This window comes from Balaenoptera physalus, assembly GCF_965194825.1.
Source record: "Balaenoptera physalus genome assembly, chromosome: 20".
NCBI classification, from domain to species: Eukaryota; Metazoa; Chordata; class Mammalia; order Artiodactyla; family Balaenopteridae; genus Balaenoptera; species Balaenoptera physalus.
This window is the reverse complement of record NC_138901.1, coordinates 6563367-6576517: the sequence shown is the minus strand read 5'-3', so window position 1 is coordinate 6576517 and position 13151 is coordinate 6563367. Positions and strand designations below refer to the sequence as shown.

The 13151-nt window shown below is 52.7% G+C and overlaps 1 long non-coding RNA gene across 1 annotated transcript; it reads left to right on the top strand.

Moving 5' to 3' along the window:
* The first annotated feature begins 7640 nt into the window (after nucleotides 1-7640).
* LOC309650741 lies at nucleotides 7641-11268 on the top strand. Its single transcript, XR_014257697.1, has 2 exons — nucleotides 7641-9156; nucleotides 10386-11268. It is a non-coding gene; the product is annotated as an uncharacterized lncRNA (long non-coding RNA).
* The last annotated feature ends 1883 nt before the right edge of the window (nucleotides 11269-13151 follow it).

Here is a 13151-nt window from a genome sequence, read left to right as displayed (position 1 = left end):
CCACATTTCTAGAAGTGGAATTGCTGGGTTAAAGAATTTGTGCATTACATAAAGATTGCCAAATTACCCTCCATGGAGGTTGTATGGTTTTCCAATCCCGCTAGCAAAGCATGAGAAATCCTTTCCCCACCATTGCCAACTCAGTGCGTGATCAAACCTTTGATGTTTGCCAATCTGCTTTGTGGAAAACTGGACCTGGGTATAGTTTTCATTTGACTGCTCTTAATCTAAGTGAGACTGAGCATCTTTTCAGCATCCAGCTCTGCCGCTAGCCTCAGTACCTCTCCCTACATAGCCTAAGGCCATGGCCTTGCCTGCTACCCCTTCTGCAAGATCCAGGACTAGATTTGTTTTCGTCTGCCAGCTTCTTGCTGAGTCACTCACAAGAAGGAAAGGGCAGCCGGCTCAGGTTATTCTGTCCCGGGAGCCATCTGAGCTGCAAGTCCTGGGAAGACCTTGGTCTCTGGCATTCCCTGTGGGCACCCAGCACCCGTGCACTGGATCATTGCACCTGTCAAACCCCGACCCCCTGGTACCTTTCGGAGAGATGGGGCTTGCAGGTTAGGATCAGGTCAGACATGTTTGCAAACTAGGCATGGAAAGGACCCAGCTAGATTCGGAGAGGGGACATTTGGAAGGAACTAATGAGAGCAGAGTCCAAAGTTATAAATGACAGAATGAGGGGAACCAAGCTGGGTGTAGAGAAGGCAGGATTTAAATTGTTGGAAAGGACTTTGGGCAGAAAGGGTGGTGAGCCATGATGAAGGAATCAGGGGAAGTTGGGAAAAGATTCTCACTTGAAATCTCTGAATGGGGACTTCCCTGGTAGTCCAGGGGTTAAGACTGCATGCTTCCAAGGCAGGGGGTGTGGGTTCGATCCCTGGTCAGGGAACTAAGACCCCGCATGCCGCGCAGTGCAGCCAAAAAAAAAAAAAATCTCTAAATGTATCTCGCATGAGATGTGCCCAGCCCTGTTTCCTCAGCTCATCGCCACTTCAGGGTTAGTGCCAAGAGCTGCCTGGGATGGGAAGCAGGGGCGTCCCTTTGGCTGCACATGGAGGATTCAGGGCTCTTGTGTGACCACCTAGAGGTATGGGGAGGCCAAGGGACCCTCGCTGACCCTCTCTGAGTGGGTTCTGGGCATCTGTGGGGCAGCCCAGGTCGGGTTTAACCTCTGTGCCAGGCTATGCATCTGGTTGCATCTTGCTCGCGGACTGGAAAAGCCAGGAGGAGCCAGTGGCTAGATTCCTGGGCCCCGGGGAGTCTGCCATTGTTATTTCCAGACTCAAATCAAAAGCAAATTTGCCCTGGCTATTGCTGAGGCAGAGTCATCCTGGAGCCCTTTGAAGCATGGGCTGCTGTGTAAGTTTCTGACCTCCAGGGCATCTAGATCCCATACGAGACCTGGGCTGTGGCATCCGTGAGCTACCACAGAGCCCCACTCCTGTTGGACCTGTTCTAGGCTGCGTGACTGTTCACAGTCAAGCCTGTCCTCTCTACTGGGGCTGGGGATCCAGAACTGTACTCGAGGTATGGACAGTGGGGTGGCGCCCTCTTGCATCTCGGTCCCCACTGCAGTCCCTTCCAGGGCTCCCCGCGCTGCTGCTTCAGGCAGAGGATGGGGTCTTTATACCGGAGACCCGCGGCTGGTGGGGGAGCGGGCATCCCCAGGCAGAGGGCAGGGTGGGGCTGCCTTTCTGCGGAGAGCTTCTCGGAGTCTTCTCAATGCCACATCACAAAGCAGAGTTTTCAAGAGCTGCAGCTACAGAGGCTCTCCTCCCCCACGCCTCCGCCTCCCTGGGGGAAAAGTACAAAAAGTTGAGGTTGTCCCTGAGGCTACCGAGAAATGCTTAATTGCTTTCTGAGAGAGTAGTCACCTCATTCTGGTTTCCTCCCTCCCTCCATTACCCTGGTCCACCTCTTCTCCAAGCGCTGGCACCTTTCGCTTAGCGAGCTGGGTCTGAAGATGTCTGCTCCCTGGCTGCGTCCCAAAGTACCAGGGGCCCGGGTGCTGAATAGTAGCTCGCTTCTCCAATATATTGCTACACCACCTTTGCTGAAAAAGGAACCCTGTTTTGGGGGAATAAATGTGCGTTTTTCTGTGAGCCAGGCACTCACCGACAGCAGAGGGATGGTGGCCCAGGCCAGCTGAGTCAGCCAGACTTTGGAGCAGACAGTGTGAACCAGGACGGGGATGGGAGCCAGCCAAAGGCAGTGAAATACAGGGATATTTGGAAGTTTTCATCCCAGGAGTTTAGTCAGCACCTTGTGCACTTTGATTCAGGTCGCAGGCCTAGTAGAGGGGTGTGTATTGTAAAAGGTAGGCTAAAAAGCAGTAATAGATCCCCAAATGTATAATGGTCTAAATATCTTAGAAATTTATTTCTTACTCATATATCTCATATAACACACCGAGGCAGGCATTCTTTTTTTTTTAATTTATTTAATTATTTATTTATTTTTGGCTGTGTTGGGTCTTCGTTGCTGCACGCGGGCTTTCTCTAGTTGCGGCGAGCGGGGGCTACTCTTTGTTGCGGCGCGCAGGCTTCAGTAGTTGTAGCGCATGGGCTTAGTTGCTCCGTGGCATGTGGGATCTTTCCAGACCAGGGCTGGAGCCCGTGTCCCCTGCATTGGCAGGTGGATTCTTAACCACTGCGCCACCAGGGAAGTCCGAGCCAGGCATTATTTATTGGCCAGTGGCTTTCCTCCATATGGTGATCCAGGGACTCAGGCTCTCTCCATCTCGGGGCTCTGCCATTCTCCAGGGTCTCATTGTCATCTACATCCAGCCGGTAGAAGAGGAAGGGGTGTACGGGGGAGGCACACCTGCTTCTTAACCTGCTTCTTACGGGGTTGGCATACGTTTCTTCTGCTCACATTCTATTGGTGGGAACCAGTCACATGACCACCCCTAGTTGCAAGGGCAGCTGGGAAATGTAGTCTCAGCTCCTTAGTGAAAACTCTATACTATGGAAGGGGAGCAGAGATTTGGATGGACGGCTAACCATCTTTGCCACAGGATGAATCAAGTCATTTAGGTCATGGGACCAAGAGAGAGACAACAATTCATTCTGAGTTTTAAGGGACTCTCTGGAAGAATAGTCTGGGTCCTGACAGGGAGTCCTAGATAACTTGCTGGAAGGGATTTTGCTTTTGTCAAGGACTGAGAGATCCAACAGTTTCAGAAATGGTCAGAAATATAGGAAAAGTTAGCAGAGAAGCAAACGTATAAGAAACATGGATAATTAGGCCTAAGAAGCTGTGCCCTTCACCTGTAATTTGTCTATTGATAAATAGTTTGTTCCCAAACTTCCTAGCCCAGTGATTGGAGCTTGGGCCTCTGGCAGAAGCTACGTGGACAAAGATTTCGATGCCTCTGTGTGGAGGAGGGGCACAGCCGGAGTGCAGGAAGAGGCTGCAACCCCAAGGTTGTGGGTGAAATCGGAATCGTGCCTTTTCCTTCTCACTTGGGTCAACATGCATGACCTGGAACCTTCACCGTGTAGGCACTTATATTGCCAATAACAAGTCACCACAAGCTTAGAGGCTTAACAAGCCCCATTTATTAGCTCCCAGTTTTGTAAGTCAGAGGTCTGGGGTGGGCTTGACTGGGTCTCTGCTTAAGACTGAAGGCCAAAATCAAGGAGTTGGCCAGGCTGAGCTCTTACTGGAGGTTCTGGGAAAGAATTCACTCCTAAGTTTATTTAGGTTATTGGCAGGACCAGTTCCCTGTGGTTGTAGGACTGAGGTCCCTGTGCTTTTGCTGGCTGAGACAGAGTCTCAGTTCCTAGAGTTGGCTCTCAAGTCTTTTCCTTGCAGCCCTCCATCTTCAAAGCCACTGACTGTGCATCAAATCCTTCTTTTGCTTAGAATCTCTGACTCTGACTCTCCCTTTGCCATCAGACAAACTCTACTTTTTTTTTTTTTGGCCACACTTCGCGGCATGAGGAACTTCCCTGACTAGGGATTGAACCTGCGCCCCCTGCAGTGGAAGAGTAGAGTCTTAACCACTGGACCACCAGGGAAGTCCCAAAACCCTCTGCTTTTAAAGGGCTCTTTCCCTGGTGGTGCAGTGATTAAGAATCTGCCTGCCGGGCTTCCCTGGTGGCGCAGTGGTTGAGAATCTGCCTGCCAATGCAGGGGACATGGGTTCGAGCCCTGGTCTGGGAGGATCCCACATGCCGCGGAGCAACTGGGGCCGTGAGCCACAATTACTGAGCCTGCGCGTCTGGAGATTGTGCTCCACAACAAGAGAGGCCGCGATAGTGAGAGGCCCGCGCACCGCGATGAAGAGTGGCCCCCGCTCGCCGCAACTAGAGAAAGCCCTCGCACAGAGACGAAGACCCAACACAGCCATAAAAAAAAAAAAAGAAAAAAAAAAGAATCCGCCTGCCAATGCAAGGGACACAGGTTCGATCCCTGGTCCGGAAAGATCCCACATGTCACAGAGCAACTAAGCCCGTGCGCCACAACTACTGAGCCTGTGCTCTAGAGCCCCCGAGCGAGCCACAACTACTGAAGCCCACTCCCCTAGAGCACGTGCTCCACAACAAGAGAAGCCACCGCAATGAGAAGCCCGTGCACCGAAGAGTAGCCCCCACTCCCCGCAACTAGAGAAAGCCCACGTGCAGCATCGAAGACCCAACACAGGCAAAAAAAAAAAAAAAAATATATATATATATATATATATATATATATATATATATATATATATATATATATATATATATATGTATGTATGTATAAAGGGCTCTTTCAATTTAGGTCAGATCCACCCGGATAACCACTCTATTTGAAGGTCAACTGATTAGTAATCTTAATTCCACTGAAAATCCCTTTTGCCATTTAATGAAAAATAATCTCAAGGGCAACACCCAGGGGACATCTTAGAATTCTGCCTTCCACAATGCCTGTTGCTTTGGGTCTGGGATCCAGAGTGGTGTCCTTTGGAGCTAAAGAGACTCTCGTCTCTTAAGCAAAGAGCTGCCCCACTTGGTTCCACCCAGCCATGGTCGGGCAACCAACGTGCCTGGCCCCAGCTCTTTCCAGATACACTCTGGAATCTAGGAATAGAGAGGAAAGGCATTCCTCTCCCTCTGCTGCAAATTCCTTTCTCTGAAAGCCTCGTGGAGACGGGACCGCCCCCCACCCCCCAAGCAGAAACTCAACATTGCACATAGCTCTCTACCCCCCAAGAGAAAGCTGGGCCCTGTCTGTCGGCTCCAGGCTTCCTTGAAGGTCTGCCCTTAACTTGCTGCCATTTCTAGCTCCTTTCAATGCCTGTTCCTTGTAGCAAGGCCAGGTGAGGTGCCTCTCCCTGCCCCCAACTGGGGCCTGCTCCCCTTTAGCTATTCAGGAATGTAGGTGCCTGCAGCAAAAACCACTAAAAATGTTTTCTTAGCTGCAGGCCTCCCCGCTGGGGCCCCTCGTTGCAGAAGGACGCTTTGTGCAGATTTCTCCTCCTTCCCGCCCAGGAGCTGGCATCTCAGACCCATCTCAGATTCGACCTTGCTCTCTACTCCTGTTGGTGAGTTTCAGGGCCTGGAGGACTCAAAGGGGCCCCTGTCCAGGTAGTCAAACAATGTAATCCAGAGCTCCCACCAAAAGCCATCTGTTGGGCCTGCAGCCCTTCCTTTCCTCTGGGACCCCATGGAGGGCATCCAGTGACAGACAGGGAGCAAAGGATGGGGGTGGTTGAGGCCCAGGCGGCCGCCCACTTCCCTGGGGCCCAGACACTCTCTGCAGCGTCACTGGACAGAGTAACACAGCAAAGGCTCAGGCCGGTGTGCATGCAGGTGCCGCCTGCCCTGCCCGGAATTCCAAAACGAAAAGGAAACTCTCCAGTTGGCCAGATTTCCTGTTATCATTTGTGCACTTGGTACGAATTTAATGGATAGTAACATCCATTTGTCAGGCACTGAGGAGGTGTTGGGAATCTGACAGCTTGGCTGGAGTGTGGTTGGGAGGGAGTATGTGGGGAGAGATGGGCTGAGAAGCTGGGTGCCAGGCCCCGGAAAGGGCAGGACCTCACCCGAGGCAATAGGAAGCCAGCAGAGGGCTTTGTGCAGTGACTATATGCAGGGTCAGGACTGCGTCGAGAAAGATGACTCTGGAGGGACTTCCCTGGCGGTCCAGTGGTTAGGACTCCACGCTTCCACTGCAGGAGGCACAGGTTTGATCCCTGGTCAGGGAACTAAGATTCCATAAGCTGTGCAGCGTGGCCAAAAAATTTAAATAAATAAATAAATAAATAAAATAAAATAAATAGGTGACTCTGGCTGCAGAGAGAGGAGGGGACAAGCCTGGAGGAGAGAGGCCAGGGGACCCACTGCTGGAAGCCTGGAGAGGTGACAGAGGCCTGTGGACCACGGCTCCCTTCTCTCCATCAGCACCAATAATCCACAACTGAGTCTGTAATGAAAACTGCGTGCCCTTTGCCAGATCTGATTTGGCACCAGGCAGCTCCTCTGCCGAAGGAGAGGTTTGTCTCCCAAGTCCAGTTTCTTTTTGCATCTTCTCATCCTGGCTGCTAAACGGGTTACGACCTCCTTTTCTCCCAGAACTCCACCCTCTGCATCCTCAGCTTGTTTTCTGTGTCTCTCCTCCGTCTGCCCAGCCTACATGACGCTTTTTCCTTTTCTTTTCCAAAAAGAAAAATTTCTTTTATTGAAGTATAGTTGATTTACAATGTTGTGTTAATTTCTGCTATACAGCAAAGTGACTCAGTTATACATATATGTACATTCTCTTTTATATTCTTTTCCATTACGGTTTATCCCAGGATGTTGAATATACTTCCCTGCGCTGTACAGTAGGACCTTGTTGTTTATCCATTCTATATCCTCCCAATCCTTCCCTCCCTCCCCCTTCCCCCCCTTGGCAACCACAAGTCTGTTCTCTATGTCTGTTTCATAGATACTTTCATTTGTGTCATGTTTTAGATTCCACATATAAGGGATATCATATGGTATTGGTTTTTCTCTTTCTGACTTACTTCACCTAGTATGATAATCTCTAGTTGCACGTTTTTTTCTTTCCTTAGCTTTTCAGGGACCAAGCCCTCTGTGGGATGCCTTTCTGGAGACAAGAAAGAAGAGAGAAAGCTGAAGTTGGCAGAGCCACTGAGATGTCTAAAGGCGGCTGCTTGGAGGGCCCCGCCCACTCCCTTTCTCCTGCAGCGAGTTGTGTCCACCCGGAAGTCAGAAGGGCCGTGAGTGAGGGTCGCGAGGGGTCAGTCACCTCCCCGGCCTGGGCTCAGACTCCCGATGCCCAACTTTGTGTGCAGTGAGCCAGGTTCCTGGATGCTCCCCAGGCTGTGGGATTCAGAAGGTCTTTATCAGGGCACCTCCCTGACGGTCCAGTGGTTAAGACTCCGCGCTGCCAACGCAGGGTAAACGGGTTCTATCCCTGGTCAGGGAACTAAGATCCCTCATGCCGCAAGGCGTGGCCAAAAAAAAAAGCCTATATCAATTGTGACCACACCCCTCCTCCTGTAGGGCCCGGGAGGAAAGCAGAGCCAAGCCCCGGGAAATATCAATGGCCACACATCTTTTTGCTTCCTAGGTGTGGCCCTTCTACCCTGAGGCTGTAGAGGAACTGAGGCTGTGGAGGGCGGGGTGGGGGGCTGGGGTGAGGGGGTGAGGGGCCCTGAGGGAATCACACGGGCCTGCGGACACCACACCCACATCCGGAAATGATTTCTTCTTCTTGTCTCTTTCCCCGGGACCAAGGAGCCACCTACACCCACCGGACCTGCGTAACCCTGGGGAGCTGGCCTTAATCCTGGCCTCAAGGGAATCTGGATCATAATTGGTAGGGTTAGATTACTCAGGCCAACGCCTCCCTTCACAGATACAGAAACTAGGGCTCGGGGAGAGTCTCAGGGCAAGTACAGAACCCGCTGGCAGCCAGGTCACCTGACCCCCCCCATGTGTCTGAGCATCCCATCACCTGACCCATCAGGCCACCTGCCCTCAGGCCACTGCCTTTGCCCTGCGGTGTGGTTCTCTCCACACTAGGAATCTCTCTGACTGTGTAACATGATATAATTATGGAATAACTCTTGAGGACAGGGACGAGGCCACCTTAGAATTCTGCCTCCAGCGGGGCCCCAGGCTCCCATCCCCACCACCTGGCCATGCCCCCAGGCCAGCTCCTGGGAGGAAGTGTCCTTCTCAGCTCTTGGCTGTCCCTTTCACTCAGCGAGGTTGGACCAGACCCCCCAGTACGCTGATAATAAGAGGGGTGGACAGGCCCGCGGGCAGACAGCTCTTGTCTCCCAGAGGCCGGTTCCCTCCCGGTCCAACTGGCCCAGACTCACAAGTCTCAGCCTGTGGTTTCAGCTTCCAAGCTGGGAGTGCAGAGATGCTTGCGGGATGCCAGGGAGGAAGGTGGCCAAGAGCTCGGCAGTTCTAACTGCAGGTGCCTCTTCAGCCAGGATCCCCCACTCTTTACTATTTTATTCTATTATTTTATTTATTTTTTTGGCCACGCCGCGTGGCTTGCGGAATCTCAGTTCCCCAACCAGGGATTGAACCCGGGCCATGAGAGTTAAAGCCTGGAATCCTAACCACTGGACCGCCAGGGAACTCCCCGCCCCCGACTCTCTCTTTGCATTTCTACTTGGTTGCCTCAAACATTAGTATGAGTTCCTTTAAATAAATATTTATTGAGAGCGTGCTCAAAGTACTGGCATAGGAGCTGGAGACTAGGGGGCAGGACCCTTGCCTTCAGAAGACTGAAGGGGAAAAAACATCAGCACAAACCAGTGGGCTCCTCTCCAAGTTCTGAAACTTACTGGCTCTGGGACTTCGGCAGGTCAGTTAGCCTTTTCGATTCCTAGTTTGTTTGCCTGAAAAACCAGAGTGATATTCACGGGTTGCTGTTGAGAGACTGACTGTACAGATGGATAATGGCCAGAGCATCTATAAAAATAGAACTCTGACCCACAATCTGCAGCAACCAAGCCAGGAAGCCGGCCTGCTAGCTGTAAGTCGGACTTGCAGGAAATCAGACCGCCATCTCGAACAACCGGTCCAGGAAGCCAAACAATAACCCCTGTAGCAATCGCCCCAAATGGCCAGAACTGATTAATGATTGACAGCTTCCTTAACTCTCATCCCTGCTTCCAACTTAGGACCAACCAGAGAAAACCAGGTATGCACCTGTAACCAGTCACATAGGACACCCCGTTTCTATTATTCTTATTCTTATTCTTATTCTTTTCGCCCGGCCGTGCAGCTTGCAGGATCTTAGTTCCCCGACCAGGGATTGAACCTGAGTCCCAGCAGTGAAAGCGCCAAGTCCTAACTACTGGACCTCCAGGGAAGTCCCAAGGACACCCCACTTCTAGTGAGCCCCCCTAAGCTTCCCTGTGCCCATAGCCTCCAATCAGGGCACACCGGACACCTTCCCTTTGCCCCACTAGGACACCTTTCCCCTCCCTGTCCCGTGCGGGTGATGGTGGCCGACTTCTTGTGTAGCACACTCTGGATAAATAGCCTCTGCTTGCTCTCATTTGAGTGGCCTTCGTTTTTTCCCATATTGGGGTCAGAGGAGCCAGGGAATGTGGCTGAGCTGGGGAATTCTGGGCTTCTGAAGAGCCCAGAATTCTGGGCACGTAAGGTAGGAAGATTCAAGGTGGAGGGGTCATGGCTAGGAGAGGTGCTCAGAGAAGGGAAGAGCCTCCAGCCTCTTGACCTCAGCGGCCGGCCCTGCTCCGGGCCACTGTTCGGAGCTCCGAAGGGGGCGGTGTTTGGGTCAGCCTCCCCCAGGCCTCTGGCTCCTTACGTGTAACCATCACATGAGCCCTATAAGGACGGGCCCCAGCGCCCCCGGCACTAGAAACGCCAGCTGTGGCAAAGTGAGCAAGGGGAGGTGAGTGGGGGGAGGCCAGGCCACCAGGGCTGCCAGGGGGGGTGGATCTCTGCTCACCCCCAGCCATGCCTTCCCTTCAGACCACCTCTAGGTACCTGTCCAGAGTCTGGAGGGACACCTCTGAATGCCTGCACTCAGGGCTAAGCCCTGACAGGCACAGGCTGATCAGTGGGGCGGGGAGAGAGCTGAACCCCCCAACTTATGTAGCGGTGGAAACCCAGGGTGTAATATAGGGACCGTCTTATGGGGGATTATGTCACAACACAGGCAAAATATCCTCCTCTGTCTCCATGTCCAGCCTCTTCCACAACCTTCCTTCTCCCCAGAAGTGTTCCAGGGACCACAGAGGGTGTGAGCTTTCCCTCCCTCTGTCCCCGGATCTCCTCCAAACTCAGCATACGCTGCAGGAGCATCTGGGCCTCTGTCCTGGACTCACGCTTTCTAGCCTGGACCATCCCAGTGGTCTCCTAAGGGCATCCAGCCTCCTAACTCATCAGTCCCTTGTCTAGAATGCCATCGGCGGGATCCTTCTAGAACTTTATCCTAAGAACCTTCAGAAGCTCAGCCTGCATACAAAGAGCGGCCTCCATGCCGGCACCAACCCACCTTTCCAGCTTCATCTCCCACTGCCGACAGCCCCCTCCCCGCCCCCCACCAGTCTCCTGCTGCACCAAACTATTAATACTCCCTGTTCTTACCTGACTCCAAGAGTGAGAGTAAAGAGATGTGTGCTCGTGTGTGTCTGAAGGTGCAGACTATGCGCTGTACCTCCCTTCTGGACCTGGGCTCCATGCTAACTCAAGCGTCTCCCTGAGCCTTGCACAATGGTTAGATATACAGAACGCAGGGGTAAACGGGCCTTGATCCAAGTCCTGCCTCCCCCACTAACCAGGTATGTTCTTTAGGCCAATTGCTTTAATTCTTTGACCTTCAGTATGTCCATCTAGAAAATGGATGCAATAATTCCTGCCTCTGAAACAGGAGGGAAGGGGGCAGGGTATAACCTTCGAAAGAATGACAGAGTCTGAGGACACGACATAAACTGATTAGAACCAAATGGGTCCAAGATGGCGGACAAGTCGGCTTCCACTAGACCTTGAGCCTCATTGTATACACTCGTTGTAACACATCAGCTAAATGACACACCCGTAGGTGCCATGACAGTTCCAAGGCCAACCATCAGGGTCAAAAAGTGAGTGGTGGCCCAATTCCTGGAAATCCCACCCCTTCCCCAAAATAGCTGGAATACTCCTCCTACTCATTAGCCTATGAAATTACCCACCCCTATAAAAACTGACAACCCCAGACCCTGGGGCCGCTCTCGCCTTCTGAGATGGCCCACACTGTCTGTGGAGTGTGTGTTTCTTTCTAAATAAATCCACTTCTTACCTATCACTTTGTCTCTCACTGAATTCTTTCTGCGGTGAGACATCAAGAACCCGAGCTTCATTAAATCCTGAGACCAGGTGTGCGATCTCAGTTAAACATGGGTTCAAGTCCTAATCCAAGTTACACTGTTTCACCTCCTGCAGGTTATTGTGAGTAGTCTATGAGATGGTACAAATAAAATGTTCAGTCTAGTGCCTGGTCCATGGAAAATGCTCAGAAGATGCTGCCTATTCCGTGAGATGCCTCCCATCCAGCAGCCTCTTCTACTCTGAACCAAGGTTCATGGAGGACTCAGGAGTTTGCCAATGGACTTGACCGTTGGTCCCATCTGGTCCAACCTCCACATTTTACAGACAAAGTAACCGAGACCCCCGGGGTTGGAAATGACTTTCCCAAAGTCACACAATGCGTTGTTGTCAGAGAAGGGCCTGGAACCCAGGTGCCCCGGTGCCAGCCCAGTGGCTTCCCCACCGTGTCCCACCGCAACACTTGTGTGCTCTTTGCATCAAACAGCAGATCAGCTCACTTGCGTCCATCTCCCTACTTTTACAGTCTCCCCGCAGAAAGAATTATCAGGTCAAACTGCGTCCTCATAGTTTGTAGAGAGGGCACTCTGGGGAAGGGGTTTGGGTTAGTTACCTTCACGAGGGTTCATGACACAGAAAGTTCTAGAAGGGTGGTGACCCCTGGTCAGGGGAATCCAAACAGACTAAGACCTGTAACCACTGGCATGTCTTGATGGCAGGTGACCCCTGGATCTTTTCTGGAAGGGCCCATTTCTCTGCTGGCTGAGGGGGCCCCACCCAGAGATGCGTGTACCCCAGGCCTCAGTGGGTGTCAGTGGGTCAGGGAACTGAGTTCTAGGACAAGTGGGAGGCTCTCTGGGATCTGGCTGGACTGCTCCATTGACCCGGGGAAGAAAGGAGGGTCCCTGGTGACAAGCCCTGGGGGTGAGAGGTAAAGATCTGCAGAATTCTCCCTGGGTCTCTGGAAAGGGTGCAGACACTCCAATTAAAAAAAAACAAACATGCAAACAAAGCACAGTCCCCAAGAACAGAGCGTCCCAGAGGTTCTTGGAGGAATTGGATTACTTGCTTCACAGTTTCCACCCTCTCAAAGTCAAAATACTCTGCAATCAGCCCACCTCCAGTTATTTCTCAACATCACGCTCTCCAGGGCAGAGCCCTTGGAAGTGCTCTCCGTGGAGAACTTAGAAAAACTCTTCTGCTCTAGCCCCACCCCATGCAATGTCTGGTGGCAACGTCCGCTATCCCAAAGGGGACAGGCAGCTCCCGGCACAGTGCACCCCAGCCATCTCACCTCTCGCCACATCCAGCCAGCCGGGTGGGTGCCTGGACCAGAAAGGGCACCCTGCCAGAGACCCTCAGTTCCCAGGGCCCCCTGGCCGGGGCCAGCACTGGGGCTCAGTAGGCGGAAGGAAGTCTCCCAGCGAGCCCTGCCCCAGGGCCCCTCCACAGTGAGCGCTCTGATCCCAGCCCTCTTTTCCACAATCCCCCCGTGTCCCTGGGAGACCTGGTCACTCAGTCCTTCACCCTGGAAAAAGAGCAATGTCCTGCCCTCTCCTACTGGGGCCTCGAAATCCTCTCTGAGACCACAGCCTTCCGTTTAAAGCCAACTCACACATCCCTGCCCCCTTCCCCTCCATCGCCCCTCCCCCCCCAGGAGTGGTGTGGCAGATCAGGGGCTACAGTGCCAGGGCATCTGGGCATTCCTCTCCCTGGGCCTTGCCCTGTCTGCTAAATATACATCCAGGAGGAGCCTGGGAAGGAAATGCCACAGACCTCGTTGACTCTTTCACCTCCAGCAGCTGTGGAGGGGGCGGGGGACTGGCAATCCGGTGGGAGGGGCGCCCAAGGCCAGACTGG